The sequence below is a fragment of the Musca autumnalis genome, unplaced genomic scaffold, assembly GCF_047663935.1.
Source record: "Musca autumnalis isolate F117 unplaced genomic scaffold, ASM4766393v1 scaffold_1, whole genome shotgun sequence".
In the NCBI taxonomy this organism is placed as follows: domain Eukaryota; kingdom Metazoa; phylum Arthropoda; class Insecta; order Diptera; family Muscidae; genus Musca; species Musca autumnalis.
The window spans coordinates 249418111-249440157 of record NW_027411644.1 but is presented as its reverse complement, the minus strand read 5'-3'; positions in this window follow the sequence as shown (position 1 = coordinate 249440157).

Sequence of the window (22047 nt, the reverse complement as noted above, 5' to 3'; positions counted from 1 at the left end):
ACTTTGGATCTCGAAATATTTTGTCAAAGCTAAATTTACGTTCAAAAGTGGGTCCTATCGGTTCCTTCCTTAGGATACCACCCACACAAATGATCAACATTTATGTTTAAGTGCGGTTAAGCGTCTGTGGGAGAGTCCTTGGAAAATTTTTACCGAACGTACGTACACCTAGTAGCCCTGTTTACAGCGATATGATGTTTTTCGTCAATGTTCATTTCCGCCCTGAAATTTATTTCTGTTATCGAATGTTTGACTATGGATGCTAAATTTTTAGACATTTGACCCAATCTTTACATTAGAATCGGCTAGGATTACACCGTGAAACAAATTCAGGTTAGCAAAAATTATGTTCATTCTGAGAGTGGCGGGTGAAAAATGAGGGTAAATTAGAAGACCCATTTATAGAGAGATATGTTAATGCTATATATAGCGAGAGAGATACGTTGCAACGTAGTCGTCCCATACCATTCTTACACCTTCTTCGACCCCCAGTAATGCACATCCCACCTTAAGGTCCATATTTAGTACTATAATTTTCCCTATACTCAACATTGTCCAACTTAGGTTGGCTGTAGGTTATGGGGTAATAATTCTCATTATTTTCGTGCTACCGTTTCCTCACCGAGATCGCCGAACCCGCTGACAAAATAAGAGTTATATAGACTTGTGGCTCGTCCATAGTCTTGGTACCTAGGCCAAGTTTTCGATCCTGCTTACCACGTTTTAGCTCACATCTAGCTCCAACTACGGTCCACGCTCTTAGCATGCTCCAAACTCATAGTTAGTGTGACGCTCACAGTCAGCTTTCACTAACCGAACTCTATTCGGACAGCATTCTCCGAGCCGACAGCAACAACACAATAGTCATCGAGTCGACCATAGCAACCCGATTACCGTCGACCCAATAGCAACACACGGTGTGCCTTAACCAAATTTAAATGGAAGGTGCTTACACCTGGGAAGTTTTTGCAGATTCTGAAACTACAATGGTCATAGATGAGAAATCTCAAGAAACAAAAAAATCGCCGGAGGGATTTTCAAATAAATCGCGATTTAAGTTCACATTTTTAGGGATTCTTTAGGTTTTCACGATCTTGCTTGGAAACCGCGAGTCCTATGTAAATGGCCTTATTAAAATGTTGTAGCTGTTAAAATTCCCCACATGATTGACCTTTATGATATGTTCGTAAGTTTTGCCGTTTTTGAGATAAAAATTTCAAATTGTGACAATAAACCAATATCATGCTCAGTGCGCCTTAACTAACTTTTGATGAAAACCGCTTACACATGAGAAGATTTCGCTGATTCTGAAACAGCAATGTTCATAGATAAGAAAAATAAAAAAATCAGAAAAAATCGGCGGAGGGATTTTTAAATAAATCGCGATCAAAATTCACAATTTTAGGGGTTTTTTAGGTTTTCACGATTTTGCTTGGAAACCGCAAGTCTTATCGAAATGAGTCTAAAAAAAATGTTGTGGCTGTGAAAATTCTCTACAAGACTAACCTTTAGGTTTTTTCGTAGGTTTTACCATTATTGAGATGTAGAGGTTCAGTTCGAATTTTTAGGTTTTTATCTTATGTCTTCAAGATTTTGTTTGGAAACTGCAAGTCATAACAAAATGGGACTAAAGAAAATGTTGAAGCTCTGAAAATTCTCTACGAGATTGGATGATGTATTTTTTACTAGGTTTTACCATCTTCAAGATATATAAGTTTAATTTGGGAAATTGCAGTAATTACATTGTTTTATAAGGAGGCGATACAGTCAGTGCATTGTAACAATTTTAACTTCTATATCTCAAAAACGGTAAAACCTACGAATACATAAAGGCCAATCTTGTGGAGAATTTTCATATCTACAAAATTTTTATTAGGCCCATTTACATAGGACGCGCGGTTTCTGAGCAAAATCGTGAAAACCTAAAGGACCCCTGAAAATGTGAACTTAAATCGTGATTTATTTGAAAATCCCTCCGGCGATTGTTTCTTGATATTTCTCATCTATGAGCATTCTAGTTTCAGAATCTGCAAAAACTTCCCAGGTGTAAGCACCTTCCATTTAAAATTAGTTAAGGCGCACCGTGAACAGTCCAATTGTCATTGAGCCAACAATTGAAATTTAAAATACTCGAGTTTCAGTTAAGGTAGGGGTCGTTAGGTCGATTATGGCAGCAACTGAGCTTACCACAGGCCAAGACGAATCACTACTTGTAAGGTTTTGTGATACAAAATTTGACTCAAAGTTAGTGGGTGGAAATTTCCTTTTGGAGATGAAAGCTCTTGGTGAGTGTACTAAGAACGCATTAGGAAATTTTCAGGATAGGTCAAGTTTCTGAGATATGGCTTGGCCAAAATATCCTTGAAAAAAATTTCAAGTCAAAATCCGGGGGCTCGATTTTCACCGTAGACATACGGTCTAGTGGTCTTTGCTCAGTACAATCCCAAGAAGGTCTGTACCAAAACATACCCCATTATAAAACTTTTTACAGAGAAATAAAGTGACTTAAATATTTTAAGCTTGTTGCCGTAGGGCACCTATTATCCTCTATACCTTAAATATACACATTTCGTTATGTACAAATAATAGTTACAATAAAATTGATTTGAATTCGATGCACTTACTTGATTGTTACCAATTCACCGCTACAGCAGTACTACAGCTATAGTCTTATTACAGCGTGCGTAAGCACGTGATCATAAGCAAGGAAACGAATGACCAATGAGCAATACTGCTCATCTTTCTGCTTTCATAGCCTAGCATGGCCAAGTGGAAGGACCAGCGATTATTGCTTGCAACCATAAGAATATGAAAGATGGCAATAGTTTCCATTTAAGCCTAATGCCCTTCTTTAAAATGAATTATTTTTATTGCAGCTCGCTCCTCTCGTTGGCCTTTTTGTTGGAGTTTAAATCGGAGGCTTGAAGTACATGCTGCATTTTGAAATTGTAGTCATAACCATGGAATAGCCACACCAGCATATCTAATCTTAATCACTGCTGTGATTATTATTACATAACAAAGGTAAATATTGCCCTACGATGATATTGGCGATTGTAATTTCATTGCTAGTCAATGACGGTGATGGTCGTCTTCATGGTCATTGCAAATAACAATGACGTAAGAAGACCTTAAATGACCATTGAGGAGAATTGTAATATTTCTTAGTTACTTAAGAATGATAAAGAAGGTAAAACACAAGACAAGGTGTATAGCAGACACAGTGGGTGTTGGGACCAAATTTTTCTGTAGACCAAATTCAATTTACTTCAAATTTCTTTATAGAACACCCTTAGTCCCTATGAATGAAAATGTTGAGCAATCCTAAACCTCCCACTGTGCTCCAAAATTCTTCATGCCTTGATTTTAATACAGCCAAATTCCATATAATTTGCCTTATTTCATATCGTGCTAATGCTGCCGTCAGTTGATACGCGTTTTCTGTCTAGAATTTGGTCAAAGTGTAAAGGAAAGGATGTTCACGGTGCAACAACGCCTTTTCCGTGTCGTTGGACTGTCTTGATTAATTACAGCAATTCATTGGTTCAGCATTATTTGTTCATTCGACCGATCGAACGGTCGCGGTTGGTAGATCATTCGTTCGTGGCTATTGATTCTGGTCTGGAACAATAATAGACATTGTTATGAGAATGAATGAAATTGAATTCTTTGACCACCATGGCCAACACCTCCTGCTATATATTCACACACACACACACACATACACACCTGGCTTATGTCGGCATTTGTGTTCCGCACAACCAAAGACCAACACTTAACATTGGCAGAGATCATGGTGACGTTGTTTTGTTGTTGTATAACGGCAATAAAAACGGATTATTTTGCAATTTGTTGAGGGCTTAACTTTATTTGTTAACAATTGCAACATCAACAGGCCGATCGAACGACCGGCCGGTCGGCAAGTAAGCTTGACAGCCACCACAAAGTGGCAACAGATGCCTTGGCATCAATAACAAAAAGAACAATGAACAAATACTGGTGATACGAAAGGAAAATTACCTGAGGATACGGAAGCGACTTTGGTTTCGTTTGAGCTGTATTTCCCTTCGACAATGTTCTCAGAAGAAGAAGAAAGTGTTGTCGATGATAATAGAGAGATATGTGCTTGCAGAAGCAGTAACATTTTGATTGTTATTGTTGCAGTTATTAATGCTGTTGTTATTGATGGTTGGTTGGTTGGTCGGATTTATACGTGATGGCTATTGATTGTGTAATTGATGAGAAAGTCATTTTTAAATGTGCAAATTAACGGTACATCCTGAGATATCGCTGGCAAATGAAAAGTGAAATAGGCGGAAATACAATTCGTTATACATTCGTAAAAAATTGCTGGTTGTGATTCATGGAATTGTTTAACTATTGGATTTAATTAGAGAGCAGTCCAATTTTAATGTCAAAATAAGAAAAAAAGTATCAGTCAGACAGAGATATTCCCTCATCCTGTGTGAATTGAAACGTTTTTTCAAAAAACTTATGGTTTGCTGAATTTTGGGCTTAAAGCTCAAAAAAAGAGGTACCTAAAGTAATCGACCGACATAGTCCATTTTGAAAGTAAGTCTTATTTTGTAGGGTTTGGTTTTTTTATAGTAATTCTCTTAAACTTAAATCAACTGCATTTGGAGGATTTTTGATTTTATTAATGTAGGTTATTAATTTTTTATTTATTAAACCAGCTGTATACGCTTCCTACACCCACGATGTACACCATAATATAGAGGGTATATTTAACTTTGTCATTGCGTTTGTAAAAAATACATCGAAATATTCGTCGGAGACCCTTTAAAGTATATACATTAGGGTGAGGCGATTTGAACACCACCACGGCGTCTGGATTTTCTGATTATTGGTATTGTACTGAGCAAAAAAGTCCACTAGACCAATGTCTACAGTGAAAATCGAGCCCTCGGATTTAGACTTGAAGTTTCTTTTCAAGGTTTTTTGGATATTTTGGCATATATGTAACAGCCAAACCACCGAGACTTTCGATCCAACAAAAAGACAAAAATTGTAGCCAAGACAATAATTAAGAACTCCCTAGTACATCGCAAAAGCATTGGAACGCTCCTTCAGGCAGTTATGGCCCCCAGAAAGTGCACATTTTTCGGAAAATATCGATAAACTACACTGTGCTACAAAATTTGACTCAAAGTCAGTGGGTGGAAATTTCCGTTTGGAGATGAAAGCTCTTGATGAGTGTACTAAGAACGCATTAAGAAATTTTCAGGATAGGTCAAGTTTCTGAGATATGGCTTGGGCAAAATATCCTTGAAAAATATTTCAAGTCAAAATCAGGGGGCTCGATTTTCACCGTAGACATATGGTCTAGTGGACTTTTTTGCTCAGTACAATCCCAAGAATCAGAAACTCCAGGCGCCCACTATCACTTTTTTCCTTCCATATAAATCGGCACGGCCTAATATACATACATATATTCTAGATCAGCATAAAAATCTAATTCGAAAAAGCCGTGTCCGTCTGTCTTTTGAAATCAAGATACAGCTCGCACGTTTTAAGATAGAGCTTTGTAATTTGGTATAGAAGTTTCTATTATTCCTAGGATGTTTGGTAAATGGGCCATATAGGTCTATGTTTTGATATAGCCCTCAGAGAACGGTACCTCCCGATTTTCGGTATTATTAAAGTTTTAGCCTCATTATAATACCGAAATGGCTGAAGTTTGGTATTTAGTCTTCGTTGGGGTACAAAACTTTCCATTTGAAATTTGTCCGTATAGGTTCACGTCTCCATACAGCCCCCATAGAACGGTACCTCCCGATTTTCGGTATTTTGAAGGTTGTGTCCTCAATATCCCATCGAAAGCACTGCAACTTGGTACACGCAGAGAAAAAATATTGTTGGAACAATCATATTCTAAGAGCAAAATAGTGTATTTTAAAATTCTAAAAATATGTATTGTTGGCGCAACAATATATTTTGTGTCATTATGTTTGCTAATAAAAAATATATGGTTGAAACAACAATATATATTTTAAGATTTTTAAAATACACTATTTTGCTCTTAGAATATGATTGTTCCAACAATATCTCTTCTCTGTGTGTAGTTAGTCTTCGTTGGGGGTATAAAACTTTCCACCTGAAATTTTTGGGTATAGGTGAACATCTTCCTATAGCCCCCGTAGAGCGGTACCTACCGATTTTCGGTATTTTTTAGGTTGTAGCTTCAATATCAAACCGAAATGGATTTAGTCTTCTATGATGGTACAAAACTTTCCATCTTAAATTTATGAAGACTAGGACCACGTCTTTGTATAGCACCCATGGAACGGTCTCTCCCAATGTTCGGTATTTTTAAGGTTTTGGCTCCAATATCCCAACGAAATGGGTGACATTTGGTATTTAGTCTTTGTTGGGGATACTAAAGTTCAATTCGGAAAATTGTAAATACTGATCCATGTTTCGGAAAGAACAACGATGATGCTCTTTTAAAGGGAGTATTATGAGCTCTTTTAAAGAGAGTATTATCAGTTAAGATATTATGCTCCTGCAAGGAATAAGAGGAAGAGCTTTCATAAACGAAACAAATTGTTCCTAATTACTTGAATACAGTTCGTGGTAGAGGGTATAAAAAGTTCGGCTTGGCCGAAGTTAACGCCGTTCTTGTTTGTTATACCCTACACCACTATGTGGAAAGGGTATTGTAAGTTTGATTTGCGAAAAATGCATGTAACGCCGCGAAATATTCGTCGTAGACCCCCAATGTGGTATATCAATATTCATATCTCGAGATAAAGCGATTTTCAAATGTGTGTCCGTCCATCCTTCTGTCCATTACAAATTGTAATCAAACTCCAGGCCGCAGTTATGTACCGATCGTCACGAAATTTTGCATGGCGGTCGGGTTCAGACCAGAATATACACCTATTGTTATTGGTGATGATCGTGAAATATTTAGGGGATGAAATGGACCAAAAACAAAATGGTTGTAGCTGACCTGTAGGTCGCAATAATAGTCCGATCGCCTCAAAATTTTAAATGAGGTAAGAGTATATTACAAAGAGGAAGTTTGAGATGGTGATCAGATAAGATTAAGAGTGTGACAAAACTTTTGTGTGAAAATTGTGGAATTTTTTTATATACACGTTATATCTTTATTCCTGGAAGGCATATACCGGCCAAGTACACGCAGAGAAAAAATATTTTTCGCTTTTGTTGGAACAAAAATATCAATTTTTGTTCCAAAATTGTATTTGTTTTGTTCAAGCATTGCATTGCAAATCCAAAAATACAATCTTTTGCTCCAAACATAAAAAACAAAAACAACTTTCGGAATTCCGAAATATTGTAAAAATCATTAATAATACCGATTGGTGGGAACTATCATAATCTAGAATTTTTACAAAAAATATTGTCTTTTAAAAAAATCGCTTTTGTTGTAGTTTTAAATACGTATTGTTATTTTGTTTTTTCAGTAGATACACAATTTTGGATTGAAAATGTCTATTATTAGTTCAAAAATACATATTTTTGACTATACTTTCTCCCGTTAACTTGTTGAGTATTTGCTCTGGATTCTAGTCGCAGCATTCTTGTTTTGCTCCCTTTAGTTTATGTGTGGCAGCCGGTGAAGTTATTTGTGTTTGCGCATTCTTTGTCCCTAATTAGTTTTTGTTTGGCAGTCAAAGAAAGTGGATCAAAAAATGTAAAACATTAGTGATTATAAACTCAGAAAAACAACATTCCAAGACAAAAATGCAAAAAAATCTAATAATAAAAGTGCCATACATTATTAAATCTATTGAATTCTTTTTTATTTTAAAACTGTCGGTGTTTTCTTTTTTTATGGCGTTATCTACTTTTGCCATGTAGTTTTTGTTTTGTTTTTGGTTTTCTCATGTGTTTTTGTGAGGCGGTAAATATAAAAGTGGTGGTTGAAGCAGAATTTGCGTTGCAAGGAGATATTAAAGAAGAATTCCGATAATTCATATATCTTTGACAAAATAAATTAAATTTTCTTGAAAACGTCGATCCCTTTTGGGTTCTTTTTGTACTGAATAATGTTTACAACACGCGTTTGTAGTTTTGACCAAAACTATTGTAAATATAGATAATTTTACCACAACTGTTCTGAATTCTAACAATATTTATTGTCCATTTTTACCAATACTATTTTTCATTGTTGTTTGACACCACCTCTTTTGAATCTCTTCTTCTACTATCGTATGTAAGTTGTTATGTGTGTGTGTTTTGTGGAGAGCTAAAAACAAAAAAGGTGGTTGAAACTTATTATACGAAGAGAAAATAGAAATAGTTTTTTTTCCTAAATTTGAGTTTTTGTGAACGAATTGTCGGAATTCTATTTAAATTTAAAATATAAAGAGCGCGTTGCAATAGTCTAATAATTTTTGCAATGCATGCTCAATGAAAACCAAAGAAAAGACTATTGCTGACACTATTTTTTTTATTTAGCGGATTAAGTAGTGTTTTGCTGCAGACTTTTTAAATTTAGTTAAGAAAACATAAAACTAATCAACGACAGCTGAAGTGGACATTTTTAATAAGAATACTCTCTAAACCAGTTATATTCAGTAATTTGGTGCAACAATACATTTCTTCAACCTATTTTGTTTTGGGCATAAAATTAATTTGTAAGTATCTTCTTTTTGTACTTTTACTAAGCGATATTTCTAACATATTTTCTTTTTTTATTTAGCTTCAAATTGTACTAACGACTTGGATTCACAATTTTCCTGACCGAATAAATCACAATAAATAGTTTACCAACATGCTTTATTTGCACATCAATCTTTGTTAAACTAAATAAAATTAGCGTCAATTGAAATTAAAATTATCTCATATCAGGTTTATTTAAAATTTTTAAAAATCATATATGAAATAAATAATAAAATTAAACTTTTTATATTTTTTTAAATGTAACACATTAAAAAGGTAGGTATGCAATTTTTATTCCAACCATTTCGCATTGCAACAATAAGCATTGTTACTTCTGACCAAAACTATTGTGAATTGCAAAAATAAATTTTGTTACTTCTGACCGAAACTATTGTAAGTTCTAACAATATTTATTGTCCATTTTGACAAAAACTATTGTGAATTGCAAAAATAAATATTGTTACTTCTGACCGAAACTATTGTAAGTTCTAACAATATTTATTGTCCATTTTGACTAAAACTATTGTGAATTGCAAAAATAAATATTGTTACTTCTGACCGAAAATATTGTAAGTTCTAACAATATTTATTGTCCATTTTGACAAAAACTATTGTTAATTGCAACAATAAATATTGTTACTTCTGACCAAAACTATTGTAAGTTCTAATAATATTTATTGTCTATTCTGACCAAAACTATTGTAAATTGCAACAATAAATATTGTTAATTCTGACCAAAACAAATGTAAGTTCTAACAATATTTATTGTCCACTTGGACCAAAACTATTGTGAATTGTAACAACATATATTGTTACCTCTAACAAAAACTATCGTACTTACATGTTTGGTCCAAAACGTTATAGTGTCAAAGTGACAATACATATTTATATTTAGAACACATAATATAGTCCAGTGTGACAATAACGATTGTTGGATTGACAATACTACATAAGGAATCCAACAATATGTTAACAATATATATTTTGCTCTTGGAATATTGTTGGATCAAACATATTTTTTTCTCTGCGTGTAGCCTACATATGGAAAAAGAAGTACTGACCTTTCCCCTGATGCAAATTTCAAATAATGTATCTGCTACATAATGGACCTACTGCCTATTATATAATTATATACTTTGTGCTACAAATTTGCAATAATAGCCCAGCAAAATTTGACGGAAGGGGTTCTATGCGATGACGTGATTTCATGTTATCTTTTGCATTGGTTCAAAGGAAGTCGTGAAAGATCCGATCTTTTCATCAGCATTTGTACTCATTCCATCGATCCAATAGAGATGATGTTTGTGTTTTTATTTAAACACATTTTTATTTTCATTTTGGTATGTTCCAGTACTGCAAAAATCTACTAATTTTTACTATTTTTTCCGATAACATAAAGGAAAAATTGTTATCGTAGTAAAAATAAGTAGATTCTTGCAGTTTCTGGAACAGACCAAAGTTGTTAGAACTGTCGTCGTGATGTTGTCTTACATTTCCTGCATATCAAACAACTAAAACTTCTAAACAATGGCTATTGTATGAAGCTCGAAATGTCTGCAATAAAAATGAAGTCCTAACCATCGAGCTAAAAATAGCATCGGACTGCATACATTGCTATTTTAAAAGTTCCCTTGTCTGTTCTAAATCTGACATAGAATCAAATCAATCAAATCTCGCTTCTTGGAATTTGAAAAAAAAGTCCGAAACGAAAAGGAACAAGAATCTGAAAATAAAGATGAAATGACTTTTGGAAAGAAACAATTAAAAATTAATTACGCATAAATGGTATTTTCCATAAAAAGTCTCTCCTCCTCGTTCGTTACATTTTGTTCTTAGAGATCCCTAAAGCAAGCCGGGTTGTAGATCGCTACATATTTTCGTCACTAAACAAAAGAGTATAAATTACCAAAATGTTGTTATAAAATAACAAAATTATAAAATAAAAGTAATTTACGAAATAAAAATACTTAAAGGAGTGCATTTGGAGTCCATGTCGAAATCTGAACTGGTGATGGTAACGTATGAAACCAGGTAACGTAATTTGGTGACTATGTGGGTTCGAGTCCATGGCTTTCCTTTTTCACTTGCAAATAATTTCAGATCATTAAGCTTAACTCTAAACGAGAAAATTAATAAAAAACCTTTTATTAGATGAAAGAATATCAATTGCGGAGAACGGAGGAACATTGCATACATTGCAATTTTGGATGTAAACTTTTTGCTGATAAATTAATTGTAGTTATTTCATGAATTCGTTTGAATTAATAAAGAGTTTTGTTTTTCATGAAAACCATATTTCAATACAGCATTTCCATTTTCCAAACAAGACATGAAAATTTCATGCCAAGGGGTTGGTGAAAATGACATGCCAAAGCATTGGTTAAAATGACATGTCAAAGCATGAGTGAAAATGACGTGTCAATACATTGGTTAAAATTACATATCAAAGCATTGGTGAAAATGACATGTCAATGCATTGGTTAAAATGACATGCTTAGAATCCAAAAAAGAACGTCATCTTTTGGGGGTCACGCTCATATAAAATTCATGAGTGAAAATGACAAAAAGATGACATGCCAGATCACTTGCACCCATGATTCAACTCATGATTTGTCATCGAACATTTTACTGGGAGGCTGATCGGCGCGAAATTTTAAGTAAGGTTTGGGTTTACGACTAAGAAGAAGCTTGCAATTTAACATGATGATCAGATAATATTTAGCGGGTTTATTGGACCAACAACGTGTGTTATATTTGGAAATCGATCCTTTAACCTTTCCATTGATGTCAATTATGTTGATGTACGTGGTCAGATAACAGAGTTACACCCTATTACATACAAGGATCCCACAGTTTTAATTGTGTGCAATGTAATTACATTCACGCTATAGGTCGCAGTTATAGTTCAATACTGACAAATTTATGCACGAGGTAAGGTTTTGGTCAAGGAAGATGATCGCATAATATTTAGCGGGAAAAATTAACCAAAACTTTTGTGGAAAAGATATTAAAATTTAATTTTGGCTCCACATTTTAATTTCTGGGGGACATACTCAGACAAATTACGAAAACGAAACTAGAAAGCCAACTCGTGGCCTCTCTCTTGATGCAAATTATATCAATGTAGCGGTTAGATAACGGAAGTACGGTCTAACATATAAATGGGTTTCTTTATTGTTTTGGTTTGCTTGTAACGAACATCACTTAGTTAATATGCTACAAAATGTCTAGCGAAATTCCCACAATTTAAATTGATGCAAATTTCAACGATATACTAGTCTTGACATTTTGCTGCCACCTTTGGCCAAAAGTAATGTAATACCCAAAAAGTTTGTCGTTTTTTTTTTCATTGGATGATTGTGTAAAAATCAGCGAAAACTAAATGTCTTTTGATATTTCATTCTTTATACAAATGTTATATAGCCAAAACGGTATATGGGTCCATTATAAAATAGAGAAAATCACACCAAACGTTACTAGTAATGACGGAGTATGTATGTGCTATATCTCAGACATGTTATCGTGTATATCAACTTATGTATGTATGAGCGGACGGCAAAAATATGTCACAGTCATATAAAATTAATTCAGTGGAAAACTAGTGCCCAGGGTAAGTGGTGTAGGGCCCCGTCCGACTATTACCCTCTCTTACTTGTTTTAAATAATATTGTTACGAATGCAGCTGATAGGTTTAAGTCAGTTTGAATTGTAACGTACATTTTTATTAAGCCGTTACTTTGTTTTTATGGTACCTTCTCATGTTTGTTTTGATAGTTGTGACGTCATTGCATATTTTCCGTCTGGAAACATCGACAACGAGAAGCGTGTGAAGATAAATACTGAGGAATTATGAGACATTCAATCAGTTGTGATTTGTAGCGCAAAGTGGACAGTCGGTTAAAGAAGAAGTAAAGAGAAAGCTGTGTGCTTACCAGAGTCAAGCTGTGTGCTTAGTAATTATATTCGATTGTGAATAAGTGTAAGTATAAGTAGAGAAGTAAAGCAATCTTAAAACTAATTTAATCGATGCTTCTGCCCAAAGCATACTACAAATGTTTCTTCGGATTCTATGCTGTAGTTTACCTCAATGAAGCAAACCATTCTTCCATAGATGATTTACTTTTTTAATACACGCTTATTAAAAAGTAAATCAACTATCGAAAATCTTTGAAATTTCTTTCAGTAAGAATGTCAGAACTCGTCCATTTACTTGACGTTTCCTTCCCCCATATAGAACTCTCATTTTTTACTAACTTAAGCAACATTTATCATATGTCCAATATGCAGTTCCATAAACAAATCTTGCTGGAGAAATTAATGAATTGACTCAATTTCTGGTACTGGAGTGAGCACACATTCAACCAAACATCCGTTGCAAGTAGGAGTTATATAAATGTGATGCTTCCTGGAAAGTATTACACAACATAAAGAAGATCATTTGTGGACGTATTTCATCCATGTGGCCACAATTAATGGCAATAAACGAAAGACAAAAATATGCACAGCAGGTTATTAAAGCAACCTGAAGAAGATGAAGAAAAAGAAATCACTTGATTTCTTAAAATGTTCATTTTTCTAGATTAATGTTGTTCTAAGTTTTCTATTTTGTATCGACAGTGGAGTTGTGGTAAGAATTGGCAAATTGATTATACATGAATTAGGATACCGAACAAACACTTGAAAGTAATCTACCGAGGATCCACTGTAATAGCTGAAAATTCTTTTCATTCACTCATTGAACATCAGACATGTTCCGCATTGTATGTCTATTTATGTATGTAGGCAGGTATGTATGTCGGTATGTAGTAAAGAAAAAACACAGCATAGTGAAAACACAAAACATTTACCATGCTTGAACAATTTTGTTAAACATCCTCAACCAAAAAAGATGGAAAAAGAAAAACAAATTCTAGCAAAAGATACGAGTCCTGCTTTAGTGTTATGTTTGCTGCATTTAATTTATGATATTTCTGAGATGATTTAGTGTAAAGCATATTCAGCAACATTGCAAAAACAACAGTACCAGCAGTACAGCAACAATAATAACAAAATTTACAAAAAAAAGAACGACAACACCAACATGTTGACATCACATTATGTTCAGCATTATCATACATTATTATGTTTTTTTTTTGTGGGTTTCTAAAGTTTTGCAGTTGAAATGAATAGTTCTGTGTCTGTCTGTCCTGTTCTAAGTCCATTTCCATTTTTTTAGTGGTATATTTGTTATGGATAGCAATTGGCATTCTGTGAATATTTTAAGATGACAATCCGATGATATGCAACAAAATAAATCCCATCCTAGTCTGATTAAAACCCATAGATATGGGGGTTACAATGAATGACAACAGACTGAAGAATGCAAGGAAAAGTGGAAAGATGATGGATGTCTGTGTTCTCTTTTCTTCGGGTTTGATCATATCGCTTTCGTTTTAGATATATTTTAGTATTGGCATCAAATCGATGTTTATATGTATGAATCTATATAATATGATATTTATAAAGAATTGTTTGTAAAGATAAGATTACAATCAATGTACATAATATGAGCATTAACCTTTTGTGGTCGACACACCGTTTGAGATATTTATGTAGGTATTGGCAGGTCTATTTCAGAAGAATATCTGAATTGGCGAAGTTATGCTTGTGCAATAATAAGTATTCGTTAAAAAATTCTAGTGATTTTATAAAGTGTTATAAAATTATTTAAATAGCCGCATTTAATACTTATTGAACAAGTAAAAAAGTATCAGTCGGCTTTGCTGACAGAGATATACCCTCAATTAAAACAATTTTTTCCCAATAAACGTCTGTATTTAGGGGTTTTTAAAAATTTTAGGCTGTTTGCTCAAGAAGTATGGACTTGCCCCTGAAAAAACGTTTACCATCGTAATTAAGGCAGAGAATGCAAGTTGCTTCAAAAAAATCAAAGTGATTCGAGAGCAAGTCTTAAAGTGAATTTATCCAAAATTTTGTGTGGGAGGTACCCGAAGGATTAGACACATATAGTCCATACTTGAACCTGATCTATATCTAGTAGATATATTAGGATCTGTAAAGTATGGACCAATTCGGCCACTCCCTTCAAGAGTTACCGTACGAACAAATTTTCCGAACATTTTTGAACTTATCGGGAGAAGAGGAGAGAGGAAGGGCGTACTTTCAGGAGAAAAAAGAAGAACAAGAAAAACGTGAGCGTGAGAAACTCAAGATGTTCAGGAGTCAGAATGAAGTCCGAAAATTTAACCTGAGTGTAAAACACCAGACTGAAGGATATGGTGCAGGCACATTCTCTTGCAAAGATGACCAAGGGAATCTGGTAACTGATACAGATAGCGTACTGAGGATCTGGAAGGAGCACTTTATGAAGCTTTTGGTATCGAATATGGATGGCGATGAAGATACCCCAGAACCAATCGTAAATGACAATGTTGGAAAACAACAAGGCAGCAGGAGCTGATGGACTTACCGCCGAATTGTTTGCGAAATTTGGCAGGAAGAAAGCAATCCCAACGATTGGAACCTCAGCCTACTATGTCCCGTACATAAGAAAGGAGACAAAATGGTTTGTGCAAATTACCGAGGTATAAGTCTCCTTCCCATCGCATATAAAGTGTTGTCGAGCATACTGTGTGAACGGTTAAAACCCATGGTCAATGAAATAATCGGGTCATACCAATGCGGTTTTAGACCTGGTAAGTCGACAATTGACCAAATCTTCACACTGCGCCAAATATTGGAGAAGACCCACGAAAGACAGATCGACACATGCCACCTATTCGTCGACTATAAGGCCGCGTTCGACAGCCCAATTAGAGCAAAGGTGTTTCAAGCCATGTCTGAGTTTTGCATCCCTGCAAAACTAATTCGACTATGCAGGATGACATTGGCTGACACAAGATCAGCGAGGAGGAAAGAACCTCTTTGAGCCTTTCAACACAAAACGAGGTTTCAGACAAGGTGACAGTCTATCGTGTGACCTATTTAATATCCTACCGGAAAAGGTCATACGAGATGCAAATATATATACGGCCAGAGACAAAAACAGCACGATATATAATAAAGATGTAATATTGCTTGCATACGCAGATGACATAAACATAATAGGTAGATCAGCGCGAGCCGTAACAGCCACCTTTGAAAAAATTGAAAAAGAGCCTGCCAAAGTGCGTCTGGTAGTCAACGGCGATAAGACGAAGTTTATGCTATCAACACGCAAGTCGTCCAGTAGACTCGGACCAACTGTGGATGTTGATAATTATAAATGTGAGATAGTAAATGACTTTATCTACCTCAGCGCCGCCATAAATAAAACCAACAATATAAGCCTTGAAATAAAGAGAAGAATAAGATTGGCCAACAGATGCTACTTTGGTCTAAATAAACAGTTTAAAAGCAATATCACCTCTCGTCGAACAAAACTTACACTTTACCGGACACTGATACTACCCGTTCTTATGTATGGATCTGAAGCATGGGTATTTGCGAAAGCTGATAAGGCAGAACTTGGTGTGATTGAGAGAAAAATTCTTCGAAAGATTTATGGACCAATATGCGTTCAAGGTGAATACCGACGTCGTATGAACCACGAGCTATACCAGACAACCGACGTCGATGTAGTAAAACGTATCGAACAACAACGATTGCGTTGGTTTGGCCATGTCAGCAGGATGGATAAAGATGGCCCCAGCCAAAATGGCATTTGAATACGAGTCACTCGACGGTATACGCCCCAAGGGAAGGCCAAAACTCCGATGGAAAGACCAAGTTGAAGAAGATATCACAAAACATGGCGTCCAAAGTGGGAGAAGTAAGGCAAAAGATCGGTGCGTTTGGAAATCTATTCTTAGTTCGGCTTATGGAACAAGACGTTCTGTTAAGTATAAAAGCCATCTAAATAAAAAATAAAAAAAAAAAAATTTTGAACTTTTGTGGGGGAGGTACTTGAAGGAGTTGACCGATATGACTTATCTTCGAACTTAAACTAATTTTGGACAAAATATTACTAAGGCCCAATTTTGGACCGAATCGGCAGATCCGTTCGAGATTTATCTTGCGCCCCAACCACCTCACACGGTGTCATAGGGTTTTTTTGCAACAAGGCTATTTTCTCGGGAAGTATGGACTTGCCCCTGATGAAACTTGTACCGTCATATGGTTGGCAGTGAATACAAGTTGCCACAACAAAAACCAAAACGATTCGAGAGCAGGGAGGTACCCGAAGGAGTGGACCGATTGAGTCCATATTGAAAACCTATCTAAGACTGGTACACACTTTACGATGGGCAAAGTATGGACCAAATCGTTTGCTCCTTTCAAGAGTATTCGTGCGCACAAATTTTCCGAACATTTTCAAACTTTTGTGGGGCAGGTACCGGAAGGAGTGGACCGATATAGCTAAGTTTGGGCAAACTATTACGAAAGCCAAAATTTGAACCGAATCGGTTGATCCGTTCGAGAGTTATCGTGCGCTCCAGCCAGCCAGACAGACGGACGGACTTTGCTCAATCGACTCCAAATTGTCTGAAACGAATTTGGTCCAAAAATACTTAGAGACTAAAACCATTATTTCGATGAGGCACATTTTGCCCGTATGAAAGTGTATATACCCTCGTTAGCATAAATGTTGAGGGTATAAAAATTACACTGAGATATAGATCAAATAAAAAGTAACAAGTAACAAAGTATCAGTCGGCTTTGACGACAGAGATATACCCTCAGCCTATGTGAATGTATTTAGGGTCCTTTGAGTATTTTGTGGCCTCTTTTGGACATTTGAACTTGCCTACGAAAATATGGATTATGACTAAAGTTCAAAAGTGTTGCAAAGGAGGTACTTAAAGGAATAGACCGACATAGTCCATTATGGAAGTGGATATTATGTTGGGAGGCATACCTTTTCGATAGATATCGCGCCCACTAGTCATTTCAGTGAGTTATCGTATAACTTTTGGACCAGTATGCCAGGAAGCATGGAATTGTCCACGAAAAACAAAATATCGCCGTGAATAGGACCACAGCGAACAGCATTAGTAAACATTTCCAAACGATCCTTGAACAGACCTTAAACTGAACATGGACACAAATGTTGAACATTTCTGGGGAAGATACCCAAAAATATCTCCATTTTAGAAGTTAAACATTCAACAAAAATCAAAGTGATTCAAGAGCAGGTGTTAAAGTGAACTTATTAGAAATTGTGTGTGATAGGTACACGAGGGAGTAGACAAAAATTGTCCATATTCGAACCTCATCTCTATGAACCAAATCGGTTACTCCCTTCAAGAGTTATCGTGCGAATAATTTTTACGAACAGTTTTGAACTTTTGTTGGCGGAGGTACCTGAATGAGTGGACCGATATGCCTTATCTTCGAACTTAAACGATGTTTGGACAAAATATTACGAAAGCCAAATTTTGGACCAAATCGGTTAATCCGCTCGGCAGTTATCTTGCGCTCCAAACACCACACACGGTTTCATACGGATTTGTTGCACCTTTCAGGCTATTTTCTCAAGAAGTATGGACTTGCCCCTGATGACATTTATACCATCGATTCGAGAGCAGGTCCTAAACTGAACTTTTCCGAAATTTTGTGTGGGAGATACCCGAAGGAGTGGACCGATTGAGTCCATACTGGAACCTTATCTAAGTCTGGTAGAAATTTCACGATGTGCAAAGTATGGACCAAATCGGTTACTCCCTTCAAGAGTAATCTGGCGCACAATTTTTCCCAACATTTGAAGCACCGCGATCATTTTTATACCCTCAGCCTTTAGGCTATGAAGGGTATATGAAGAAAAGACAAAATTTTTTAGTTTTCCACAAAAAAAAAATTAAAAAATTTTTTTTAAGCTACATGAATGATTTTTGGTACATAGATTGGGAAAAAAATCCCATTCTTAAATCTGTTCGAGATACTAATTTTGGTTGTTGCGCGCAAAAGTTATGGCGGTTTCAATTCTGATAAAAAGAAAAAAATCTTTAAAAGACTCTAATCATTATATTGAGAAACTCTCTTAATTAGGGGCTCCCTACATACTATATGGTTACTGAGGTCCCATAACCTTAGTGAAAAAGTTGTAAATTTTCGCGGAAATTAGGAAAGCATTCAAAACAATTGGTAGTTTACAACTTGTTCTAATAAAATTCAAGCTGTTTATGCATCTGAAAAATATATAAAAAATATGTACGTAATCTAAACATTGCGAAAATTCAAATGAAACCAAAACTATACAAATCCGTTTAGCGGTTTGCATATTATAGCAAAAAATAAACAATATATTGACGAAATTTATAAAATTTTTGTAAGAGAAAATATTTATTAAAATTTATTTTGTGAGTTAGTTGAACAAAATGTAAGAAAAATAGTTCGGAGTTTTTCTTCTATTTTAGTTAAATTCCACGCAATAAATCACATTTTTTATTCTAATCACTTCTCGAAAACACGCTAACATCTAGCAGAAGATATGGATATCTTTCAAATAAATGTTCGGTTCCTTTAAATGGGGTATAATCTTGAAATAAAATTGTATCGGGTAATGTTCATTTTGAAATGCGTGTAAATCGCGAAATCCTCAAAATCACTTGATGCGCATGCGGTTTACCAATACAGCGAATTCTTCTCTTTTAATTTGTACACATTTGCCAGGATTTACTTTGGCCGCTAAGATGTAGCATCGTCTGCAGTTTAGTGTGCAACAAACTGTATAACGCTTATATTTTGCACAAAGTGCATACACTTTTTATGCGCATCCGATTTCACTATCAACCGTGAAAAAATACATCGATCTAAACATATTTCAATAAAATCCATCAAGAACCGTGGATGTAGCATCACACAGTATTTTTTGGATAAATCGGAGACAGCTCCCATGCCACTAAATTTTTCAAACCGCTGTTTTCGCACAAACGCGAGTGATGATTCACTTTCTTCATTGAAATGGAAACGATCCACATAAAACGCGAATTAGTCAGCGATATTTTGAAAAACATTTTTCGCAAATTTTTCAATTTTTGCAGTAGCCATTTCCGCCGTTCTAGTAGGTGGATTTTTACGATCTGTGATTCATATGATCCGGATCGTCGAAAAACTAAAATATCGCGGGGTACCAGCACACTCAAAACGATATTGTAAATACTGTACCCAAAAAATAGGTTTTTTAGAAAAAATATCGCACTAAATATTGGCCTTTGGCAGTAGATTACTCTGCTTCTGTCTGGGCTACACACTTAATATACATATCAGATTATGCGAAATCGCGAGTTCTTTAGTCCTATAATTGGTTTTTCGAAATATCCGAATGCGCGTCCCAGTTACATAAAAAATACAAAAAACACCTCAAATCCGGCTTCAAAATGTCAGCATCCATAAATGGTGGATGCAGTGGAAATTTTGGAAAGTGATACATTAGAAGTGTAATCTTCATTTTGTATTCTCCAACTTTTACTTTGGACAGATGTCCGTCATTTGAATGGTTTAATAAGAAATCGAATAGCAATGTAAAAAACCTGTTTAGATTCAACGTTTTTTACCTATGGTTTTTCCTTTACGCGGTCGTAACTACCACGTAAATTAATTTTTTTTGCTAAATTTTTGAGCTTTGTACAAAAACATCTAAATTAATCCAGCAATAGTCATAGTTACTGGCAAACTACAATAGTTCGCGTATTATAATAGTGCAAACCTTGGCTTCATGGAAACTAAAAAATTTTGACTTTTCCTCATATACACTTTCATACGGGCAAAATGTGCCTCATCGAAATAATGGTTTTAGACCCCAAGTATGTTTGGACGAAATGTGTTTCAGACAATTTGGAGTCGATTGAGCAATGTCCGTCCGTCTGTCTGTCTGTCTGGCTGGCTGGAGCGCACGATAACTCTCGAAGGGATGAACCGATTCGGTTCAAATTTTGGCTTTCGTAATATTTTGTCCAAACTTAGTTTAAGTTCGAAGATGAGCTATATCGGTAAACTCCTTCCGGTAACTCCCCCACAAAAGTTCGAAAATGTTCGGAAAATTTGTACGCACGATAACTCTTGAAGGGTGTAACCGATTTGGTCCATACTTTGCCCATCGCGGAGCGTGTACCAGACTTAGATCAGGTTTTAATATGGACTCAATCGGTCCACTCCGTCGGGTACCTCCCACACAAAATTTTGGAAAAGTTCAGTTTAGGAACATCTCTCGAATCGCTTTGATTTTTGCTTTAGCAACTTGTATTCACTGCCCTCCATACGACGGTATAAGTTTCATCAGGGGCAAGTCCATACTTCCTGAGAAAATAGCCTGAAAGTTGCAAAAAACCCCTATGACACCGTGTGAGGAGGTTGGAGGGCAAAATAACTCTCGAACAGGTCTGCCGATTCGGTCCAAAGTTTGGCCTTAGTAATATTTTGTCCAAACATAGTTTAAGTTCGAAGATAAGCCATATCTGTCCACTCCTTGAGGTACCTCCCCCACAAAAGTTCAAAAATGTTCGGAAAAATTTTTCGTACGGTAACTCTTGAAGGGAGTGGCCGAATTGGTCTAAACTTTACACATCCTAATATATATACCAGATAAAGATCAGGTTCAAATATGGACTATATTTGTCCACTCCATCCGGTAACTCCCACACAAAATTTCGGATAAGTTCACTTTAAGGCCTGATATCGAATCACTTTGGTTTTTGTTGAAGCAACTTGCATTCGCTGTCTCAATTGCGATGGTAAAAGTTTTTTTAGGGGCAAGTCCATACTTCTTGAGCAAATAGCCGGAAGAGTGTAAAAACCCCCTATGGCACCATATGTTGTGGCTGGAGATCCACTTCTATAACGGTCAATGTCGATCCATTCCTCTTAGTATCTCCTCCTCAAAACTTTTGATCTTTAATCCTAATCAATATACACAGGCTGAGGGTATATCTCTGTCGGCAAAGCCGACTGATACTTTTTTACTTGTTATTCATAATTTGTTTGCACCAATCCACAAGAGCCTTATTTTTAACGAATTTTTGCGGCCATATGTTCATGCCCAAGGATGCCTCTATCTTATTGTGTATAACATGGCGATCTTGCATTATCCGTTCATGCACGGCTTAATTTTTTTCTGACACAACAGCTGTTTTTGAACGAGCCTCACGACCTTCGTTTTCTGGCGAGTGTCAGCCACGATTGAATTCATTAAACCAGTTTTTCATAGTGCTATAAGATGACCGTTTATTGACATACAAAGATTTAATTTGCTGTGATTATCCACGTCGAAAATTGTGAAAAATGATTGGACGAAAATGTTCACAAGTAAATTCCATTTTTTTGCAAATCTCACTCATCGTCCAAATGGAATGACTATAACAGGGTATTTCGGATTCTGAATGGGTATAGAATATGGATGTCCAATTGCTATTAAAAATT